Source organism: Bombina bombina, chromosome 2 (genome assembly GCF_027579735.1).
Source record: "Bombina bombina isolate aBomBom1 chromosome 2, aBomBom1.pri, whole genome shotgun sequence".
Lineage (NCBI taxonomy): Eukaryota > Metazoa > Chordata > Amphibia > Anura > Bombinatoridae > Bombina > Bombina bombina.
This window is the reverse complement of record NC_069500.1, coordinates 1,386,995,227-1,387,020,385: the sequence shown is the minus strand read 5'-3', so window position 1 is coordinate 1,387,020,385 and position 25,159 is coordinate 1,386,995,227. Positions and strand designations below refer to the sequence as shown.

General features: G+C 40.2%; 1 protein-coding gene and 1 long non-coding RNA gene across 2 annotated transcripts in view; one reads left to right on the top strand and one right to left on the bottom strand.

The window, feature by feature from the left end:
- LOC128650395 (solute carrier family 4 member 11) overlaps window positions 1-25,159 on the top strand; it is a 541,036-nt gene that overhangs the window by 61,355 nt on the left and 454,522 nt on the right. The window lies entirely within an intron of this gene.
- Window positions 5,256-23,623, bottom strand: LOC128650396 (uncharacterized). The gene is made up of 2 exons (XR_008400748.1): window positions 23,337-23,623; window positions 5,256-5,580 (listed from the first exon to the last, which is right to left on the bottom strand). It is a non-coding gene; the product is annotated as an uncharacterized LOC128650396 (long non-coding RNA).

Below are 25,159 nucleotides of genomic sequence, written 5' to 3'. Positions count from 1 at the left end.
GAGAGCGCAAAAGAGGGGGAGGGAGAGAGCGCAAAAGAGGGGGAGGGAGAGAGCGCAAAAGAGGGGGAGGGAGAGAGGGCAAAAGAGGTGGGGAGAGAGAGAGCACAAAAGAGGGTGGGGAGAGAGAGCACAAAAGAGGGGGGGAGAGAGAGAGCACAAAAGAGGGGGGGAGAGAGAGCACAAAAGAGGGGGGGGAGAGAGATCAAAAGAGGGGGGGAGAGAGAGAGAGCTCAAAAGAGAGGGGGGGGGGGGAGAGAGAGCGCAAAAGAGAGGGCACAAAAGAGAAGGGGGAGAGAGGGCACAAAAGAGAAGGGGGAGAGAGAGCGCAAAAGAGACGGGGGGAGAGAGAGCGCAAAAGAGAAGGGGGGGAGAGAGCGCAAAAGAGGGAGGGAAAGAGAGGGGGGAGAGAGCGGGGGAGAGAGCGAGAGCGCAAAAGAGAGGGGGAGAGAGCGAGAGCGCAAAAGAGTGAGCAAGAGCGTAAAAGGGGGGGAGAGCGCGAGAGCGCAAAAGAGGGGGAGAGAGCGCAAAAGAGGGGGAGAGAGAGCGCAAAAGAGAGGGAGGAGAGAGAAGGGAGCAAGGGTTGGAACCGCGGTACTTAATTTTTTTTTTTTATAAAATATGATGAAAAAATTGAAAAAACCCACACTTTTTCTAACTTTGACCCCCAAAATCTGTTACACATCTACAACCACCAAAAAACAACCATGCTAAATAGTTTCTAAATTTTGTTTTAAGTTTAGAAATACTCAATGTTTACATGTTCTTTGCTTTTTTTTTTTTGCAAGTTATAGGGCAATAAGTACAAGTAGCTATTTCTAAACCATTTTTATTTTTCAAAATTAGCGATAGTTACATTGTAACACTGATATCTGTGAGGAATCCCTGAATATCCCTTGACATGTATATATATTTTGTTTTAGTAGACAACCAGTATTGATCTAGGCCCATTTTGGTATGCCACCATTTCACCGCCAAATGCGATCAAATAAAAAAATTGTTCACTTTTTCACAAACTTTAGGTTTATCACTGAAATTAATTACAAACAGCTTGTGCAATTATGGCACAAATGGTTGTAAATGCTTCTCTGGGATCCCCTTTGTTCAGAAATAGCAGACCTATATGGCTTTGGCATTACTTTTTGGTAATTAGAAGGCCGCTAAATGCCGCTGCGCACCACACTTGTATTTCGCCCAGCAGTGAAGGGGTTAATTAGGGAGCTTGTAGGGTTAATTTTAGCTGTAGTGTAGTAGACAACCCTTGTAGGGTTAATTTTAGCTGTAGTGTAGTAGACAACTCAAAGTATTGATCTAGGCCCATTTTGGTATATTTCATGCTGCCATTTCACCGCCAAATGCGATCAAATAAAATAAATTGTTCACTTCTTCACAAACTTTAGGTTTCACACTGAAATTATTTACAAGCAGCTTTTGCAATTATGGCACAAATGGTTGTAAATGCTTCTCTGGGATCCCCTTTGTTCAGAAATAGCAAACATATATGTCTTTGGCATTGCTTTTTGGTAATTAGAAGACCGCTAAATGCCGCTGCGCACCACACGTGTATTATGCCCAGCAATGAAGGGGTTAATTAGGGAGCTTGTAGGGTTAATTTTAGCTTTAGTGTAGAGATCCGCCTCCCACCTGACGCATCCCACCACTGATCCCTCCCTGACCCCTCTCAAACAGCTCTCTTCCCTCCCCCACCCCACAATTGTCCCCGCCAGTACTAAAATAAAAGTACCAGTACTAAAATAAAAGGCTTTTTAAAAATGTTTTTATTATTTATTTGTTTAAATATATATTCTGCCGTGTAGGATCCTCCCCTCTACCTGTCTGCCAGTACCCAGTTTGCCATACAATTAGCTTTTTGTATTAAAAATACATAAATAAAAAAAATAATTTTTCTGTAGTGTAGCTGCCCCCTCTCAATAACCTACCCCCCACCCCCACCCAGATCCCTTGGATAAAATTTTCCTCCCTCCTTCCCTTTACACTTTGCATGTCCCACAGTGTAGCGGTCCCGCAATCCTTTGCCGGATATCCAACAGCGATGAGCCACCCACCCGCCTCCCTGCAATGACTCCCAACGATCGGCACAATAGCTGGCCGAAGCAGAGAGGGCCACAGAGTGGCTCTCTCTGCATCAGTTGTTAAAAAAAGGCTATTGCATGATGCCTCAATATTGAAGCATCGCTGCAATACCCTGAAAGTGGCTGGAAGCGATCACAATTGCTTCCACTGCTTGAAACCCCTGAGGACGTTTTTTGTAGGACGTACGTCCTTGGTCATTAAAGGGATATGAAACACAATTTTTTCTTTCTTTCATGATTTAGAAAGAGAATGCAATTTTAAACCACTTTCTAATTCACTTCTATTATCTAATTTGCTTCATTCTCTTGATAGCCTTAGCTGAAAAGCACATCTAGATAGGCTCAGTAGCTGCTTATTGGTGGCTGCACATAGATGCCTCGTGCGATTGGCTCACCCGTGTACATTGCCATTTCTTCAACAAAGGATATCTAAAGAATGAAGCAAATTAGATAAAGTAAATTAGAATGTTATTTAAAATTGTATTCTCTACCTGAATCACGAGAGAACATTTTTGGGTTTAGTGTCCCCTTAAGGGACATTATAAACAAAAAATAAAATAAAAAATTATAATTATTATTATTATTATTATTTTTAAGATATCCATGTTAGCCTCCCAAAGAGACATTTAGTCATTTTTTATTATTATTAATAATAATATATTTTATGGGGAATACGTTGTGAACAGTGTATATATCTCTATCTCTAGTTGTGCTCATAAGTTTACATACCCTGGCAGAATTTATGATTTCTTGGCCATTTTTCAGAGAATATGAATGATAACACAAAAACTTTTCTTTCACTCATGGTTAGTGTTTGGCTGAAGCCATTTATTATCAATCAACTGTGTTTACTCTTTTTAAATCATAATGACAACAAAAACTACCCAAATGACCCTGATCAAAAGTTTACATACCCTGGTGATTTTGGCCTGATAACATGCACACAAGTTGATACAAAAGGGGTTTGAATGGCTTTTAAAGGTAACCATCTTCACCTGTGATCTGTTTTCTTGTAATTAGTGTGTGTGTATAAAAGGCCAATGAGTTTCTGGACTCCTGACAGACCCTTGCATCTTTCATCCAGTGCTGCACTGACTATTCTGGATTCTAAGTCATGGGGAAAGCAAAAGAATTGTCAAAGGATCTGTGGGAAAAAGGTAGTTGAACTGTATAAAACAGGAAAGGGATATAAAAAGATATCCAAGTTATTGAGAATGCAAATCACCAGTGTTCAAATTCTAATCAAGAAGTGGAAAATGAGGGGTTCTGTTGAAACCAAACCACGGTCAGGTAGACCAACTAAAATTTCAACTGCCAGGAAAATTGTTCGGGATGCAAAGACAAACCCACAAATAACTTCAGGTGAAATACAGGACATGTGGTGTGGCTGTTTCAAGATGCACAATAAGGAGACACTTGAAGAAAGATGGGCTGCATGGTCGAGTCGCCAGAAGAAAGCCATTACCACGCAAATGCCACAAAGTATCCCGCTTACAATACGCCAAACAGCACAGAGACGAGCCTCAAACCTTCTGACACAAAGTCATTTGGAGTGACGAGACCAAAATTTAGCTTTTTGGCCACAACCATAAATGCTACATTTGGAGAGGAGTCAACAAGGCCTATGATGAAAGGTACACCATTCCTACTGTGAAACACGGAGGTGGATTGCTGATGTTTTGGGGATGTTTGAGCTACAAAGGCACAGGAAATTTGGTCAGAATTGATGGCAAGATCAATGGCAAGATGAATGCTGTATGCTATCACTTTTTCATTAGAGTTTGAACACTTCTGATTTGCATTCTCAATTACTTGGATATCTTTTTATATCCCTTACCTGTTTTATACAGTTCAACTACCTTTTTCCCACAGATCCTTTACAATTCTTTTTCTTTCCCCATGACTCAGAATCCAATTAGGCCAAAATCACCAGGGTATGTAAACTTTTGATCAGGGTCATTTGGGTAGTTTCTTTTGTCATTATGATTTGAAAAGAGTAAATTGATTGATAATAAATGGCTTCAGCCAAACACTAACCATGAGTGAAAGAAAAGTTTTTGTGTTATCATTCATATTCTCTGAAAAATGGCTAAGAAATCATAAATTCTGCCAGGGTAAGTAAACTTATGAGCACAACTGTGTGTGTATATATTATTAATTACATTTAACAAGGATTTACCCATCTCCTGGAGGAAAGCACAGGAGAATCAATGCAAATACGTCTCTTGCACGCTCCACCAGCTTGTACATGTTCACACCCTATGTACACACACTTTACAGAGCTTCACTTAACCCCTGCAGCTGTGCTGTATAGATATTAGCTTTGGCTTCTGCAACAAGCAGAATCCTATAGCTGCACAATCACTATATTCCGCTTTCTAATGCAAACTCATTTCCTGTGTCCTGTAATCCAACCTCTGTACAAATTTAAAGGGACATTAAACCGTAAAGAAATGCTATTTATGCAGCATTTTTTTAACAAAAAATTGTTTAAATATTGAAGAACTGCCTGTAAATGTTTAGTTTCTTTAAAGTAATAGGTACTACCACTTGTCTCCCTGGTCTATCTCTTCTGCTGAGGACAATAAGGGAGGGACAGATTATGTGTGTAAAAATGGTTGTGTGTGGTTGTGTGTAACAATGTTAATTATTTAAAGGGACAGTAAAGTCAAAATTAAACTTTCATGATTCAGCTAGAGCACACCATTTTAAACAACTTTCCAAATCACTTTTAATTATATAAACTTGCACAATCTTTTTAAATTCACACTTTGAGGCTTTAGCTCCTACTGGGCATGTGCAAGATTCACAGGATATATGTATTTGCAATTTGTGATTGGCTGATGGCTGTCACATAATGCATTAAGAAGGAAAATGTAACTAACAAAAAAAAAAATCTACTACTCATTTGAAATTCAAACTAAGTGATTTTGCATTGTCTTGTTATTATGCATTTATTGATTATGCTTCTCTACTGTGTTTAGAGGTCCTTTTAAGAGCGTTTAAAGTTCCTTTAACATTGTTATAATCTACACACGGCCGTGGGCACTATTTTTCTGTCCTTAATTGCCCTGTCCTCAGCAGAAGAGATTACCTAAGGGAAACTAAGATTTCAAGAAAGCCCACAATTTTCCAAGTGAAATTATTAGAACAAGGGACAAAATAAACAATTAAAGTGGTTAGTTTTATTGCACAAAATTTCATCATTTTTTATTACAATCTCAAAGTATTTCATGTTCCTTTTAGTTATTATAATACCCTAATACCACCGCCCCCTGTATGTATGCATTGCCTAGTAATACAGCTCATTCAGCAATACTGACCTGAAGTGTAGGCTGTAAATTTCTTTATGGCCGCAGATAGAATGAGACATGAACTATACTCTGTATTCTCTAGTGAATTCCCTTTTTAGGCAGGGCCACCCAGTTTACCTTAGAATTTGTCTTTATGATGAAACCACCGGCTCCAAAATATTTCAGCACGCAGCCATCTGTGCAAGTTACAGATAACTAGTTACTTGCAGAACTTTTTTTTACACCTTTAATAAGTCAGTAATTACTTGTAGAAATGTGTGTTTTTCATATATCGGAAATTCCAAATATGGGCATGGGCAGCAGCATTTGGCTATTTTCGACGCTGGATTTATTACGGTTAAAAGTGCAACACACTAATATCTGGATTTTCACAGATGTGTACGTTGCACTTTAACACTAATAAATCTGCGCCGCCCATGGCCGTATTTAACATTTGTTTGTACAATGAAAAATACACGTCTAGTTGTTAGCATATTACAGATATAAATCCCCAAAGCCAGAATTCCAAAATCCAAACTTATTCTGAAATCCAGAATTTTTAATTAAATATTCAAAAAAAAAAAAATTGTCAAAAGTTACCATTTTTTTCCCTGTAAGTCACAATCTTATCTGTCTGTGTCTTTGGTTTGAATAAGTATAGAGTATTATTTGAATTTGAGAACACAAAAACAAAACTGTACTCTTTCTGTTGGTACTATGTGTACAAAAATATTAAATATTATATACTACCTTTAGGTTGTGTGTATAAACTGTATTATGACGTAAATATTGCCAAAATGATATTAAATGTTGTTTACACTTAGTTCCATCCCTTCCCCAAACTGTCCCATTTTACAGATACACAAATATTCAGAAATCCAAACTATTCCCGAAAACCAAACCTTTTCCGGTCCCTAGCAGTTTGGATAAAGGCTGTTTCTACCTGTATTATTTTGCAGTTGGCAATACAGGTAGAAAACCCTTTATCCAAACTGCTTGGAACCTGAAAAGGTTTGGTTTTCGGAATAGTTTGAATTTTGGAATATTTGCAGCTAAATAAAGGGACAGTTTGGATAGAGGATGGGACCAAATATAAACAACAATATCTTATGTCATTTAGGCAATATTTAAAAGTCGTCGTACAACTTATACATGTAACCTAAAGGGAGTTTTATATCATTATTAATATATATATATATATATAGATAGATAGATATTATTATTATTATTATTATTTGCATTTATTACACACAAAAAACCCAAAGACACAGGCGGGGAAAAATGGGAACTATTAATAATTTGAATAAGTCTGGATTTGGGGGATTTACCTGTATTAATGAAAAAAAATAACTTTTTAAAAAAAAAATAATACATTTTTTTATGCTCTGTGAACGATAACTTGTGCATGTGCAGTCCCAATGTAAGCAGTGAGAGCCAATGACTGGTGTGTTTGCACTGCACGTTTTTCCCTTCCCTTTAAAGGGACAGTCAACGCTAAAATTGTTATTGTTTATAAAGATTGATAATGCCTTTACTACCCATTCCCCATTTGCACAGCCAACATTGTTATATTAATATACTTTATAACATTTAAACCTCTAAATGTCTGCCTGTTTCTAAGCCATGGGTAATAAAGGGATTATCTATCTTTTAAAACAATGCAAATTCTATTGTAGCCTGTAACTTTAATCCAGTGTTTCCCATCCGTGGTCCTCAAGTACCCCCAACAGTCCTGGTTTTCATTATAGCTGAACTAGAGCACAGGTGAAATAATTAGCTGATGGATGAGAGCAGGTTGGTTACTACGGTTACTGATAAGCTGATTACTTCACCTGTGCACTGGTTCAGCTATAATGAAAACCAGGCCTGTTGGGGGTACTTGAGGACTGCGGTTGGGAAACACTGCATGCACAAGATAATACTTTCCAGTCAGCAGTACAAGATAAGTACCCGATAGTGTGTAAACGGTGTTAATCTCTGTTACACGCTAAATCCTTTTAAAATGCTTTTTATTGCAATATGTTTTCATTACTTCATTTAGCAGTAGGATGCACATTAGCTCTAGGTCACGTATGGTGATTTGACCTGTGTTTATGGCCAGAGGCCGAGTCTTATTGAACTATAAATTAAAAAATGTTAATATCATTTTTTACTCTATGTTGTTAAACCATTATCCAGTAGATCAAATGTGATTGTATTCACAGCAGCATAGTATAACATATTAACCATGCCATATTATAACAACATGTCTTTAAAATGCTAGGAAGATGGGATTACTGCCGTCAGTTCTCAGTGTGCAGTTGTGAGATTCTTTGAGTTTGAGGAAATAATTTGTCCTGTTTTTCAAGCATCTAATTCCAGTATGAGGCTTGGATTTTGGTTCTACAGGTATAACAACATTACCCTTTTGAACCAAGGCATAAGTTGTCTTTGAAGCTCAGTGTAGCTATTAGTGTCAGTCCTTGGGGCTATACTCAGTGTTTCTTTATGCATTGGGTACTTGTAAAGCGCGGCTAATCACCCTTAAGGGTCTCAAGGCGCTGCTCATTTTATCAACCTCGGAAGGATGAAAGGCTCAGTGGACCTCGCCGGGGATCGAACCTGCAACCCTTGGGTTGCTACAGAGCTCAGCCACAGTGCCTTAGCATGCTGAGCTATCTGTATAGAAAAATGTTTGATTTTTCATCAGGAGCAGGCAGTTGAGAGAACATCTACTTTATTTCTTGCTGAGGTAATAAGAAGCATCCTCTCTTATTTCGTCAGAATCCTGCCAGTATCAAGACACTAATGATATCTATTTATATATCGGTTTATCTAAATCCAAATGGGTAGAAAATGAATTGATGAAGAAAGGAGGATATATTTAAAGGGTGTGTGTGAGGGGTTCTTCTCCTCAGGCCTCTTGGGGGCATTTCTGCCTACTCCAGTGGACCCACCAGTATTGATGTAGATCTATTTCTGCTGTGAAAAAAAAATAAAATGGGATATGAAGGTTAATTCTGATATGTGTATGGTTACATTTCAATTTTAAATGGAAGCGTTTTTGCAGTATTCTACCATTAACAAAAATGCTTCAAATAAAAGTTATTACTGATTTTTAGCGGCATATCCAAATATATTGTGAGGCCCGTACACCAGCATTCGAACACCAGCAGTGGCTTGTATGACACAAAATAAGTCTTCACTAATACACACCACCACCAACTCCCTGAACAGGCACGATGATTGAATCCTGATAGTCTATTCACATGTAGCATATGTGCGTATGCCACTGAAACAGAAATAACTTTTACTAGACACATTTTTGCTAAAAGAGGTATAGTACAAGAATACTTCTATTAAAGGGACAGTCTATTTGAAATTAAAGCTTCTTGATTCAGATAGTGCATGCAATGTTAAACAACTTTCCAATTTACTTTTATAGTCAAATTTGCTTTGTTCTTTTTTTTAGTATTCTTTGTTGAAAGCTAAACCTAGGTAGTTTCATATGCTAATATCTAAGTCCATAAAGGCTGCCTCTTATCTCAGTGCATTTTGACTGTTTTATTTACAGCTAGACAGTGCTAGTTTGTGTGTGCCATATAGATAACATTACCGTGGAGTTACCTAGGAGTCAGCACTGATTGGCTAAAATGCAAGTCTGTCAAAAGAACTGAAATAAGGGGGCAGTCTGCAGAGGCTTAGATACAAGGTAATTACAGAGCTAAAAGTGTATTAATATAACAATGTTGATTATGCAAAAGTGGGGAATAAGTAACAAAGGGATTATCTATCTTTAAAAGAAAAACAAACAATAAAAATTCTAGAGTAGACTGTCCTTTTTAAAATTAAAATGCACATTTCTCTTGTTAAGTGTATCCAGTCCACGGATCATCCATTACTTATGGAATATATTCTCCTTCCCAACAGGAAGTTGCAAGAGTCCACCCACAGCAAAGCTGCTATATAGCTCCTCCCCTAACTGCCATATTCAGTCATTCTCTTGCAAGCCTCAACATAGATAGGAGGTCGTGAGAGTCTGTGGTGATTTATACTTAGTTTATTCTTCAATCAAAAGTTTGTTATTTTTAAATGGCACCGGAGTGTGCTGTTTATCTCAGGCAGTATTTGGAAGAAGAATCTGCCTGCGTTTTTCTATGATCTTAGCAGACGTAACTGAGATCCATTTGCTGTTCTCACACATTCTGAGGAGTGAGGTACTTCAGAGGGGGAATGGCGTGCAGGTTTTCCTGCAGATAAGGTATGTGCAGTAAAATATTTTTCTAGGAATGGAATTGACTAAGAAAATACTGCTGATACCGAAGTAATGTAAGTAAAGCCTTAAATGCAGCGATAGCGACTGGTATCAGGCTTATTAATAGAGATACATACTCTTATAAAAATGTGTTTTAAAACGTTTGCTGGCATGTTTAATCGTTTTTTAACGTACATTGTGATAACACTGTAATGTTGGTATAGCCTTAAATGCAGTAAAAGCGACTGGTATCAGGCTTATTAATAGAGATACATACTCTTGTAAAAATGTGTTTTAAAACGTTTGCTGGCATGTTTAATCGTTTTTTAACATATGTTTGGTGATAAAACTTATTGGGGCCTAAGTTTTTTCCACATGGCTGGCTTAAATTTTGCATAGAAACAGTTAACTGAAGCTTCCCACTGTTGTAATATGAGTGGGAGGGGCCTAATTTAGCTCTTTTTTGCGCAGTTAAAATTACAAAATGAATTATCCAGATTCCCTCAGCAGTCCCATGAATACTACAGGACATTTCTAATGAGCTAAAAAGACTTCCAAAATCGTTTTTAGGGAAGGTAATCCACAGCTCTGCTGTGGCAGTTTTGTTGTGTCTGTTTTTAAAAAAACGTCTGTCGTTTTTTTTTTATCTGTTTTTTGCATTAAGGGGTTAATCATCCATTTGCAAGTGGGTGCAATGCTCTGTTACCTTATTACATGTACTGTAAAAATTTCGTTTGTTTTACTGCCTTTTTTCACTGTTTTTCAAATTTTGACAAAATTTGTTTCTCTTAAAGGCACAGTAACGTTTTATATATTTGCTTGTTAACTTGATTTAAAGTGTTTTCCAAGCTTATTAGTCTCATTATTAGTCTGTTCTAACATGTCTGACATAGAGGAAGCTCTGTGTTCATTATGTTTTAAGGCCATGGTGGAACCCCATCTTAGAATGTGTACCAGATGTACTGATTTCATGTTAAACAATAAAGATCATTTTTTGTCTTTAAAAACATTATCACCAGAGGATTCTGTCGTGGGGATAGTTATGCCGACTAACTCTCCCCACGTGTCAGACCTTTTGACTCCCGCTTTAGGGACTCACGCTCAAATGGCGCCAAGTACATCAAGGGCACCCATAGCGTTTATTTTACCAGGGGATTCTGTCGAGGGGAAAGTTATGCCGATTAACTCTCCCCACGTGTCAGACCCTTCGACTCCCGCTTCAGGGACTCACGCTCAAATGGCGCCAAGTACATCAAGGGCGTCCATAGCGTTTATTTTACAAGACATGGCAAAGGTGGTGAATAATACTCTGGCATCAGTATTAGTTAGACTACCTGAAATTAAAGGAAAGCAGATAGCTCTGGGGGTAGATACAGAGCATACAGACGCTTTAAGAACCATGTATGATACTACCTCACAATATGCTTAGTCTGTGGGTGATTTTTTTTTTTTTTGACTCAGGGAAGATGATTTAACCTGATTCTGATATTTCTACATTTAAAATTTATGCTTGAGAACCTCCACTTGTTGCTCAGGGAGGCTTTGGCTGCTCTGAATGAATGTGTACAATCGCAGGGCCAGAGAAATTGTGTAGACTGGATAAATAATATGCAGTGCCGGTGTGTACTGATGTTTTTCCAATACCTAAAGAGGTTTACTAAAAATTTTTTTAATAAGGAATGGGATAGACCAGGTGTGCCGTTCTCTTCCCCTCCTATTTTTTAGAAGAATGTTTTCTAATAGTTACCACCACGGGACTTCTGGCAGACAGTTCCTAAGGTGGAGAGAAGAGTTCCTACTCTAGCTAAGCGTACCACTACCTCTGGCGAGGACAGTTGTGCTTTTTAGATCCAATGGATAAAAAATGTTTATTCAACAGGGTTTTTATCCTGCAGCCCCTTGCATACATTGCTTCTGTCACTGCTGCTGCGGCGTTCTAGGTTGAGTCTCTTGATGAGGCTTTACAGTTAGCGACTCCATTGGATGAATATATTTGACAAGCTTATGCTAGCCAATTCCTTTGTTTTCTGATGCCTTTGTTCATTTGACTAGACTAACGGCTAAGAATTCTGTTTTTTACTATACTGTCGCGCAGAGCGCTATGGCTTATATCATGGTCAGCTGTCGTGACTTTAATAAATAAGCTACTTAACTTCCCTTCAAGGGGCAGACCCTATTCGGGCCTGGTTTGAAGGAGATTATTGCTTATATCACTGGAGGAAAAGGTCATGCCCTTCCTCAGGATAGGAATCAAGGGCCAAAAAAGGTCTAATTTTCGTGCCTTTTAAAACTTCAGGGCAGGTGTGGCATCCACTTCCTCTAAGGCAAAACAAGAGGGAATTTTTGCACAGTCCAAGGCGGTCTGGAGACAATTGGACCTGGAACAAAGATAAGCAGGCCAAGGAGCCTGCTGCTGCCTCTAAGGCAGCATGAAGGAACGGACCCCTATCCGGTAACGGATCCTATAGGGGGCAGACTTTCATTCTTCGCCCGGGCGTGGGCAAGAGATGCCCAGGATCCCTAGGCATTGGAATTTATATCCCAGAGATATCTTCTGGATTTCAAAGATTCCCCCCCAAAAAAAGGGGAGATTTCGCCTTCACAATTATCTGCAAACCAGATAAAGAAGGAGGCATTCTTACATTGTGTACGAGATCCATCCAGTTCCAAGAGAGGAACAGGGACAGAGTTTTTACTCAAATCTGTTTGTGGTTCCCAAGGTGAAGGAACCTTCAGACCTATTTTGGATCTAAAGATCTTAAACAAATTCCTCAGAATTCCATCATTTAAGATGGAAACTATTCGTACCATCTTAACTATGATCCAGGAGAGTCAATAGAGGACTACAATGGATTTGAAGGATGCTTATCCTCACATTGTGATGCATAACGATCACCTTCGTTTTTCAGGTTTGCCTTTATAGACAGGCATTACCAGTTTGTAGCTCTTTCCTTTGGGATATCTACAGCCCCAAGAATCTTTATGGAGGTTCTGGGGTCGCTTTGGCGGTCCTTAGGCCGCGGGGCATAGAAGTGGCCCCTTAGTTAGACGACATCCTGATACAGGCGTCAAACATCCAAATTGCCAAGTCTCATACGGACGTAGTACTGGCATTTCTGAGATCACATGGGTGGAAAGTGAACAAGGAAAGAGTTCTCTATCTCCAATCTCAAGGGTTTCCCTCCTAGGGACTCTGATAGATTCTGTAGAAATGAAAAGTCCAGGTTGTCAAAGTTTCTAAATTTCTGCCGTGTTTTTCATCCCATCCGCGCCCTTCGGTGGCTCAGTACATGAATGAAATCAGCTTAATAGGTAGCGTCAAGGGACATAGTACCGTTTGCACGTCTACATTTCAGACCGCTGCAACTATGCATGCTCAGTCAGAGGAACAGGGATTACACAGATTTGTCCCCCTGTTGATCCTGGACCAAGAGACCAGAGATTCTCTTCTCTGGTGACTATGTCGGGTCCATCTGTCCAAGGGTATGACCTTCCGCAGGTCAGATGGGACAATTGTTACAATGGATGCCAGCCTTTTAGGTTGGGATGCAGTCTGGAACTCCCTGAAGGCTCAGGGATAGTGGACTTAGGAGGAGACCCTCCTTCTAATAACTATTCTGGGAGTGATATTCCATGCTCTTCAGACTTGGCCTCAGTTAGCAACTCTGAGGTACATCATACTCAGTCGGACAATATACACGACTGTGGCTTACATCAGCCATCAAGGGGGAACAGAAGTTCCCTAGTGATGTTAGAAGTCTTACAATAATTCACTGGACAGAGACTCACTCTTGTCTATCAGCTATCCATATCCCAGGTGTTGAGAACTGGGAGGTGGATTTTCTAAGTCGTCAGACTTTTCTTCCGGGGGAGTGGGATTTCCTCCGGAGGTCAAGACCAAGCAGGAGAGGGCTTTGGTGTTTTTGACAGCGCCTGCGTAGCCACGCAGGACCTGGTATGCAGATCTGGTGGACATGCCATCCTTTCCATCACGGTCTCTGCTTCTGAGACAGGTCCCTCTACCTCAGGGTCCTTTCAACCATCTAAATAGAATCAATCTGAGATGGACTGCCTGGAGACTGAACGCTTGATGTTATCAAAGCATGGCTTCTCCGAGTCAGTCATTGATACCTTAAATACAGACATGAAAGCCTGTCTCTAGGAAAATTGAACATAGATATGGTGTAAATATCTGATTGTTATGAATCCAAGGGTTACTCATGGAGTAAAGCCTGGATTCCCAGGATATTATCTTTTCTCCAAGATGTTTTTGAGAAAAGGGTTGTCAGCTAATTCCTTAAAAAGGACAGATTTTTACTCTGTCTATTTTTTTGCACCAGCGTCTGGCAGGTATTCTAGACGTTCAGGCATTTGGTCAGGCTTTGGTTAGATCCAAGCCTGTGTTTAAAACTGTTGCTCCGCCATGGAGCTTAAACCTAGTTCTTAAGGTTCTTCAAGAAGTTCCGTTTGAACCTTTTTTGTTCCATAGATATCAATCTTTATCTTGGAAAGTTCCTTTTGGGTAGCTATTTCCTCGACTCGTAGAGTCTCCAAGTTATCTGTGTTACAATGTGATTCTCCTTATCTGGTCCTTCGTACGGATAAGGTAGTCCTGCGTACCAACCTGGGTTTTTTCCTAAGGTGGTATCTAACAAGAACATCACTCAAGAGATAGTTGTTCCATGCTTGTATCCTAATCCTTCCTCAAAGAAGGAACGTCTATTACACAATATTGGACGTGGTTTGTGCTTTAAAGTTTTACTTACAAGTTACTACATCAAACGTTCACCTTGTTTGTTGTCTATTCTGGACAGAGGAGAGGTCAAAAGACTTCAGCAGCCTCTCTGTCTTTTTGTTAAAAAGCATAATTCATTTAGCTTATGAGACTGCTGGACAGCAGCCTCCTGAAGGGATTGCAGCTCATTCTACTAGAGCTGTGGTTTTCACTTGGGCCTTTTTTAAATGTGGCTTCTGTTGAACAGATTTACAAGACGGAGTCTTGGTCTGCGCTTCATACTTTTTCAAATTTAACAAATTTGATACCTTGCTTCTTCGGAGGCTATTTTTGGGAGAAAGGGTTTTTTTTACAGGCAGTGGTAACTTCCGTTTAAGTACCTGCCTTGTCCCTCCCATCATCCGTGTACTTTAGCTTTGGTATTGGTATTCCATAAGTAATGGATGATCCGTGGACTGGATACACTTAACAAGAGAAAACATAATTTATGCTTACCTGATAAATTTATTTCTCTTGTAGTGTATCCAGTCCACGGCCCGCCCTGTCACTTTAAGGCAGGTAATTTTTTCATTTGAACTACAGTCACCACTGCACCCTATGGTTTTTCCTTTCTCTGCATGTTTTCGGTCGAATGACTGAATATGGCAGTTAGGGGAGGAGCTATATAGCAGCTTTGCTGTGGGTGGACTCTTGCAACTTCCTGTTGGGAAGGAGAATATATTCCATAAGTAATGGATGATCCGTGGACTGGATACACTACAAGAGAAATAAATTTATCAGGTAAGCATAAATTATGTTTTTTACATTTTTTTTATCCCTTCTTTGCTACACATCACTCCCTATTTGACATCAGCAGATAGCAAATGCAAAAAAAATAATTTCATACTAACATAATGACTGTGGCTAACCTTATTGCCTGCAGCAGACTAAAGCCCAGGTTGGCTCCTTCAATTAAAGCAAATAAAAGTCTGGTTATTGAAAAATAGTTGCAGCAAAGAAGATGTTAATTTCCATCTAAAGGGGAGGAGAGTCCACGGCTTCATTCATTACTTTTGGGAATTAAGAACCTGGCCACCAGGAGGAGGCAAAGACACCCCAGCCAAAGGCTTAAATACCTCCCCCACTTCCCTCATCCCCCAGTCATTCTTTGCCTTTCGTCACAGGAGCATGGCAGAGAAGTGCCGGAGTTTGGGAGTAGTCTCTTATGGAGGGTAGTACTCTTCGCATTGGGACTGGAGTTTTAAGTAGTCCTGTCAGCCTCTCAGTGAGAGCCTGAGCGAAAGTTAGAGTCCGGAGATGCAAGGAGAGTCTTTCTGCAAAACCATCCCGACTCATATTAACAGCTCCACGAGCAATCAATGTTGATGAGTTTCACTGCCTGCTTTCTACACTCAAGTCCATGTCAGGAGCGAGGCTACTAACCTGTCACACGTGAAGGGCCGTGTTCCAGTTCTACGGCGTAGATTCTGGTAAGATCATTTCATTTTTTATTAATAATGATAACATAGAAGACAGGGTCACAGTGTGACGCCTTTTTATCTTTAAAGAATCAAGGGTTAATATTTCTGGTAAGGGGATTATTGAACAGGGGGGTTTATACATTATTATTATTTATTATTATTATTATTATCGGTTATTTGTAGAGCTGCGTTATGTGCGAAATGAGGCTCTGGCAATGTGTGGAACTTTCAGGATAATTGTGGGATCATTGCGCGGCCCTTTTTGGCGTGTTTTTTCCCTAGGGCAGGGGCGGTCCCTCCAGGCACTCCATGTGACCGGGTGTGCCTATCTCTCTTTCTCTGTTGATCTGTGGCGCAGGAGACGTAACGGTTTCTGTAGTCTGGGTCCTAGGAGGTGGTGAGTGCCCCGGCCATTGGAGGTATAAAGGTGCCTTTTTGTAAATTTAAGTTAGTCTGAACAAAAGCATAAGCTATGGAGGACTCTGACGCGTTAGAGGGCTCTCCCTCTTTAACAAAGTCTCATTCCTGTGTTTATTGTGAGGAGGTTCTGGTAGATCAGCCTGCTCAACTATGTTCCACATGCCTTGATAAAGTTACAACATCTAAATGTAAACGGATGTCTAGTACTACTGAGCTGGCTACCTCTGAGGGTTCTTCGTCCTGTGAGGTGCGTTCCCTACATTCATCTCCGAATTGCACATGCAGCACCCTGGGGTCCAACCGTTACACCTTCGGGAGAGATTTGTTGGCTGTCAGACTTTGAGGACCAACTGGAATCGTCAGTTTCGAAAGTGATCCATGCCTTACCACGTTCTGCCAAGCGCAAGCATAGGGTGTATCATGGCGGCCCGGCCCAGGGTTTGTCTACGCCGATGGAAGATCCAGAGGCTCTATATGATGACGAGGCCCACTCCGACTCTTCGGAGGAGGCCCCTTCTGGGTTGGAATCCGTGTAATTAAAACCTCCGGCTGTGGAGGAGCCTGGTTATAGGTTTAGGATGGAGAATTTGGGCTTTCTGCTGCGGCAGGTGCTTGCTACTCTGGAGGTTCCGGAACCTAAGATCCCGGAGGAACCTGAGGTTCCTAAGCTTGACAAGGTATACGAGGACAGGTTAGTACCTCAGACTTTCTTGGTTCCCGTTAAGATGGCAAATATTATTAAGAATGAATTGGAGCGATTAGGTTCCTTTTTCCCTTTTTAAAAACTGTTCCCCGTTCTGGACTCCCAGCTTGAGCTGTGGGGGACCATCTTGGTCTGCAGACATGACCTCTAAATCGAGGCTGTTGTCCCTGCCTTTTCAAGGGAAGATCCTGTTCGGTCCAGGATTGGATTAGATCATATCCGCAGTTACGAGAGGCAAGGGAGCTTTTCTACCGCAGAATAAGAAGGCTAAACCTAAGGTATCTACTTTTTTGTGGTTCCAAAGAAGGAGGGCACGTTCCACCCGATTCTGGACCTAAAGTGTTTAAACAAGTTTCTGAGTGTTCCACCGTTCAAAATGGAAATGATCAGATCTTATCTACCCCTAGTACAAGAGGGATAGTTCATTACAACTGTAGACTTGGACGCTTACCTTCATGTGCCAATCCACAGGGACCACTTCAGGTTCCTAAGATTTGCGTTTCTGGACCAACACTTCCAGTTTGTAGCCCTTTCTTTTGGTCTGGCGACGGCCACGAGAATCTTCACAAAGGTTCTGGGGGCGCTGCTTGCAGTGGCCAGATTCAGGGGCATTGCAGTGGCACCTGATTTGGACGACAACCTAGTTCAAGCGCCGTAGCTCAGCCTTGTAGAGGATCATTCGAGGGCTCTTCTTCTTTTGCTCCAATCTCACGGGTTCGAAGATCAACTCAGGAAAGAGTTTCCTGGTTCCCAGCAACAGGGTGGGCACGATAATAGACTCTATGTCCATAAATATATTTCTCACAGATCAGCGACTCAGGAAGCGTGCGTCCACCTGTCTTGCCCTTCAGTCCTCCACAAGCCCGTCAGTGGCTCAATGTATGGAGGTGATAGGTCTCATGGTTTCAAGCATAGATGTCATACTATTCGCCAGGTTCCATCTCAGACCTCTTCAATTGTGCATGTTGAGACAGTGGAACGGCGATCATTCAGATCTATCACAGCTGATATCCATGGATGCTCGGACTCAGAACTCCCTCTCTTGGTGAATTCATCCGGAGCAACTGTCCATGGGGATATCCTTCTTGAGACCGTCCTGGGAGATTGTGACCATGGACGTCAGTCTGACAGGATGGGGAGCTGTGCGGTGCCAGGATGGCACAAGGAAAGTGGTCCAGGGAGGAGTCTCTCCTTCCGATCAACATCCTGGAACTAAGAGCAATTTACAATGCTCTGAAGGCATGTCCTTCTCTGTGGTCGGTCAGTTTCATCAGATGCCAGACCAACAACATTACCTCAATGGCTTACATCAGCCACCAGGGGGGTACGAGGAGCTTCCTCGCAATGAGGGAGGTGTATCGGATTCTGGAGTGGGCGGAGTCCCACAACTGCTCGCTCTCAGCGATTCACATTCCAAGTGTGGACAACTGGGAAGCGGACTTTCTCAGCAGACAATCTTTCCATCCGGGGTAATGGTCTCTCCACCCCGAGGTGTTTGCGGAGATTTGGCACAGATGGGGAATGCCGGAGATAGATCTCATGGCGTTCAGACTCAATTGCAAGCTACCTCGATACGGGTCGAGGTCCAGGGATCCCCAGGTAGAGCTGATAGATGCCTTAGTGGTTCCTTGGGGATTCAGCCTAGCTTACATTTTTCCACCGTTACCACTTCTACCTTTTGTAGTAGCATGCATCAAACAGGAGCGGGCCTCTGCCATTCTGATTGCTCCTTTGTGGCCGCGGAGGACGTGGTTTGCGGATCTGGTGGGGATGTCATCCTCTCCGCCGTGGAGTTTACCCTGTCGCAGGGATCTGCTGACACAGGGCCCCTTTCAACATCGAAATCTAGATTATCTGAGGCTGACTGCGTGGAGATTGAATGCCTAGTCTTGGGCAAGAGAGGCTTTTCTGAAAGTGTGATTGATACTCTAATTCAGGCAAGGAAGCCAGTCACTCGTTGCATCTACCATAAGGTGTGGATGACTTACTTGTCCTGGTGTGAGAAGCATGGATATCCTTGGCATAAGGTGAAGTGATCCAGGATTCTGTCCTTTCTCCAAGATGGTTTGGAGAAGGGTCTTGCCGCTAGTTCCTTAAAGGGACATATTTCGGCATTTATCAGTCTTGTTACATAGGAGACTCGCTGAACTCCCTGACATCCAATCTTTTGTTCAGGCTCTGTCTAGAATCAGGCCTGTCTTTAGACAGTCAGCTCCGCCTTGGAGCTTAAACTTAGTCCTTAAGGTTTTGCAGAGGGTTCCGTTTGAACCTATGCATTCCATAGACATTAAGATTCTGTCCTGGAAGGTTCTCTTCCTGTTGGCTATTGCATTGGCACGCAGAGTATCTGTACTGGCTGCCTTGCAAAGTAATCCTCCTTATCTGGCGTTTCATGCGGATAAGGCTAGCTGTCTAGCCGTAACATCAATCAGGAAATAGTTGTTCCTTCTTTGTGTCCTAATCCTTCTTCTTCAAAGGAGAGGTTACTTCATAACCTGGATGTAGTTTGTGCCTTGAAGTTTTATCTTCAGGCTACAAAGGATTTCAGGCAGTCTACATCTCTTCTGCTACATCTTTGTCTTTTTTTTTTAGGAGTTTGATTGCCTGGCTTATGAGACAGCTGGACATAAGCCTCCTCAGAGGATCATGGCTCATTTAACTAGAGCTGTGGCTTCGTCCTGGGCCTTCAAGAATGAGGCCTCTATGGAGCAGATTTGTAAGGCGGCTACCTGGTCCTCCTTACACACTTTTACAAAGTTTTACAGATTTGACATTTTTGCTTCTGCTGAAGCTGTTTTTGGGAGAAATGTTTTGCAGGCTGTGGTGCCCTCAGATTAGGGTCCGCATTTTTACCCTCCCGGTTTCATTCAGTGTCCTCTAGAACTTGGTATATGTTCCCAACAGTAATGAATGAAGCTGTGGACTCTCCTCCCCTTTAGATGGAAAACATAAATTATGCTTACCTGATAATTTAATTTCCATTGAGGGGAGGAGAGTCCACGGCTCCTGCCCATATATCCGATGAGCGGACCTAAATTTAATCATCATCTTGCACCATTTATACCCTGATATTTTTCCTACTGTTCCTGGTTCCCTCGGCAGAATGACAGGGGGATGAGGGAAGTGGGGGAGGTATTTAAAGGGACACTCAAGTCAAAATTAAACTTCATGATTCAGATAGCGCATGTAATTTTAAACAACTTTCTAATTTACTTCCATTAACAAAATGTGCACAGTATTTTTATATTTACACTTTTTGAATCACCAACTCCTACTGAGCATGTGCAAGAATTCCCAGCATATACGTATATGCATTTGTGATTGGCTGATGGCTGTCACATGATACAGGGGGAGTGGAAATAGACATAACTTTGCAATTTATTTAACAAAAATCTACTACTAATTTGAAGTTCAGACTATTGCATTGTCTTCTTATCATGCATTTGTTGATTATGCAAATCTACTGTATTTACTGGTCCTTTAAGCCTTTGGCTGGGATGTCTTTGCCTCCTCCTGGTGGCCAGGTTCATAACACCCAACAGTAATGAATGAAGCCGTGGACTCTCCTCCCCTCGATGGAAATGAAATTATCAGGTAAGCATAATTTATGTTTTCTTTTAAAAATGTTTAAACTTGGATGATGTTCTATAGCAAATCCACATAAATATCTGGTCTTTACAATGTGTAGTGGTGCCAGAGCAGGACTTTAACACATTTTATGGAAGTTAAAACATAGTTAGACATTTGTGTAGTTTTAAAATGCTCATTAGAAAATGTTATTGTATAAACAAGTGTCCTGTAAATGACTTAAATTGCCAGAATTATTGTATCACTTTCTGTGCACACAATTTGTTCTGTATATTATCTCTGCCTTTACACCAAATGGGTTGAAATTAACATTTTATTACTAATCTCTTCTAAACCCCAGTGTAATTTCTTCTGATGGCTATGTTTACATATCTTTTCTATAGGCAATACTGATGTTAAAGGGACAGTGTACCCTAAATTTTCCTCGCAATAATACATTTTATTGTATTACATTGTAAACAAATAGTTTACCTTTATTTTGGCATTTGAAATGGCTAGTTTTGCCTGTGGTATCCATACCTAAACTGAAAATAGTTTTAACTTATATCTATAAAGTTGCCATAGATCGTTTTTACAAATATAGCCCAGTTTTTACAGATATTCCGTTTGCAAGTAAAATCACTTACTTTTGCTGCCGCTGCTGTTTGAAAATATCCGTCTGGCTACGCCCCTTTTTCGTCATCCCTGACATCATGACCTTCTTGTGATCCCTGTAATTTTTCTAACTTACTTGTAACCAGCTTTAGCGCATGTGCAATGCGCCTATTGTACTGTTGGGGAACTTTTTCACACAGGAATAAAAACGCTGTCTCATTATCTGAGCGGATCATAGTTGCAGCGTACCACTGTCCTGTGCTCCCCTCCGGCATATAAATATCGTACGCTTTCTATATGCATTATGAACTTTTCAATAATTATTACTCATTGCTGGTATTTAAATCCAAGTATAGGAAACAAATTAATATAAAAATCTGAATAACAGCTTTATCTATCGGTATCTCCAGTAACTCTAAATAGGAGCAGACCATTCTACCAATAGGTTTATAAACCGATATTTTGCAAAATAAGCGCAAAAATAGGTTATTTGTTTAGTGAAATGGTAATGTGCTCAATCACAGTCCCAGGGACTTGTTTCTAGTTAAACAAGCATGGCTATCAGCGAGTGTAAATGTCTAACAGTTGAGGGGAATGGCTGGCTAGCAGCAAATGGAAGCAAATGCTCTATTATAGAAAATCTTTCCTACCAAGTTTACAGTTATTTTGACGATCCTCTAACATGAATCTTGGGGACACCTGTGTTATACTGCAATATAATCCAATGTGGGAACTGATAACTGCTGGGAACTGCTGCCGGAGGGGAGCACAGGACACTGGTACGCTGCAACTATGATCCGCTCAGATAATGAGACAGCGTTTTTTTTTTTGTTCCTGTGTGAAAAAGTTCCCGAACAGTACAATAGGCGCATTGCGCATGCGCTAAAGCCGGTTACAAGTAAGTTAGAAAAATTACAGGGATCACATGAAGATCATGATGTCACGGATGACGAAAAAGGGACGGAGCCTGATGGACATTTTCAAACGGCAGCGGCAGCAAAACTAAGTGATTTTACTTGCAAACAGAATATCTGTAAAAACTGGGCTATATTTGTAAAAAACGATTTATGGCAACTTTATAGATATAAGTTAAAACTATTTTCAGTTTAGGTATGGATACCACAGGCAAAACTAGCCATTTCAAATGCCAAAATAAAGGTAAACTATTTGTTTACAATGTAATACAATAAAATGTATCATTGAGAGGAAAATTTAGGGTACACTGTCCCTTTAACATCCTCTTAAAGCTTTGTTAGGAACAATGGGTCACACAAGGGTCAGCAGGAATAAAACACATGTTTTCCGTATGCAGTTGTTTGCCACCTATGTACATGACCCATCTTTTGTTTTTTCCCTCTTTCTGTCATTGGTGAGTGCAGCAGAGAGCTACCGGGCTTTGGGAATTGGCTAAAAACTGTTGTGTTTTTGTATATGCAACAAAATGAGCCATAAGCGTCCCAGCTTATGCCATGATGTCACATAATTAAATTAGTATATATGTGTGTGTGTGTGTATGTATGTATATATATATATATATATATATATATATATATATATATATATATATATATGTACTGTGTGTATATGTGTATGTATGTATGTATATACACATAAACACACAGTCCACACACACACACACACACACAGACATATATAAACTTTCACACTCACAGGACTTAATTAACTTAAAATGTATTAATAGTTCATCAATTCAGTCAGTCAACTTTCGGTCCTCACAGGGACCTTTATCAAGACTGTTTCTCAATAAGAGAGTGTATGTTGTATTCAGCTGCAGTGAGTGCTTGGATCTAATAAATAAATAATTATATATATATATGTGTGTGTGTATATATATATATATATATATATATATATATCATTTCTTTTATATATTTTTTTCTGATTTGCCCACCACCCCAAAAGATACAGAAACTGACCTTGCAACTGCACAGGGATTTCTTGATCACTGCAGAATCTCATTTATATCTGACTCTAAATGGCCATAGCAATGATAAGATGATTATGCACAAATACGCTTTTCAAGGGGTTTATGCTATTCTTGCAAAAATATGTCACACTGTTGTCAGTCTCCCGTGGCACACCTGAGGATCTCTCACGGCACACTAGTGTGCCACGGCACACTGGTTGAAAAACACTGCTATAATGTATTAGATCATTTTCCCTTTGCCTTTTATATCCCTTTAAGTTGTGCCTTGTACCTGTGTGCAGCTGCAGCGGTTGCTTTGTCTGCTGAAGCCTCTGGCACCTTCCTCTTCGGCGCACTCCCTTTATCCAGACTTGGGTATCCACAGCGTATGTCCGTTTCATTACTCAGCTGATTTTATTTTCCTTCTAACCAGCGGCAGTAAGCATAGCAGCTGTTGGAATGCAGCCTTCCTGAATTCTTGGCACCTAACAATTTCATTCCTATCACTCTCTCTTTTTTTTGTATTGTCTTTTTCATTTCTCCCCCATTTCTGGTCATTCTAGTCTGTCTGGCAGCAGAAGTGCTTTATCCCACTTGCAGCTGACAGGCCGTGCTGTCTAACTCCACCTCGTTCCCTTGCACACCAATAACTGACCACTTTGAGATGCACAACCCTTTAATGATATTACTCTCAACAACCAGCGCTTTTTTGGTCCCTTAATTTCAAGTATTGTTTTTTCTCTCAAGTTTACTTGTACGTTTGTAGAGGTGCAGGGAGAAATCCTTTTGACTTTTTTATTTTAATATTTATAGATATATTTGTATTATCCATTTTTTTTTTATTTTTTTTTTTTTGCTTTTTTAAATTTTTTTGAATCTTGTTGGCTTTGTCACTGAACAGGTGAGTTAAGTATTTTAAATCTTTACAAAGGTACATAGAGGAAAGCGTTAAAATACAGTTATAAAATTTTTCTTTTATTAATATAGTCTTTAAAAGGAGTTTTTTTTTTCCTGCAAAGTGAATGATTGTTTTCCTTTATTATTTAGCAAGAACAGGATGTACAGACCGCGCAGTTAACCCTTAAAAAAATGAGCATTTGGTTACATAATGTCTTAATTTGAGGATTTCCCTCTGTGCACGTTCAATATTTGCATGCATTTGATTTTTACAGTCCTTGGGCAAACAGTAAAGAGAGGAGCAAGTACAGTGGGTGAATTTAGACTGCCAAGTAGGACAGCAGTCATTAATAATTCATATTATCACTTCTGTTTTTTATGTTCTGTGCTTAATGATTTGCAATTACGTTTTCTATTACTCTGTGTTGTTGAATTTGTTTTTAACTGTAGGAGATAGAAGTAGTCCACATAGCGTAATCTGTCAAGCATGGGATTTAGTTCACTTCGTTTCTCTTTTATATTTATGTGTGTGTGTGTTGCATCCCCCCCAAGTCAAGAGCAGTCCAGACATACACACCTTGAAATACCAATTTACAAAGTATTATTTTAGCTTTGGCCAATTAGAGATAAAGGTGTGTGTATATGTGTGTGTATATGTGTGTATATATATATATATATATATATATATATATATATAATTATTGCATGTAGAAGATGTATACAGTCTGTTTCTAGAGGTATTTTATAGCAAAAACAGACAAAGTAATTGAATGCATAATGCAATGTTCTACGTTTCTTAATGCAATATTGTATGATGATTTACTGTTGGGCATAATGTCCCTTCATCGAGTGTATCTCTCTCTTGGGATGTACTTGGTGACACAGAACATTGTATACAGTCATTTTAGAGCGTGCTGATTCGGTGAGTGCTTTATTCTGCATCTTGCCATTTATATCCCGTTGTGATTTTAAACACATGAGGGAGACATTGTCTTCTGGAATTTGTTAGTTCGTGGGACTTTAGAAACGCTTTTGACTGACAATTAATTTCTGTAGCATGAATAATAGGAAGCGCAGAGCTTCATTCAGCCTCCCAGTAATATATTGTATAGAGAATACTAATCAAGGACAGAGCGCACTCACCAGGACTTATCACAAGATTTATTACTTCCAAGTGATACGTCCTGGTGAGTGCACTCTCTGTCCTTGATTATATGC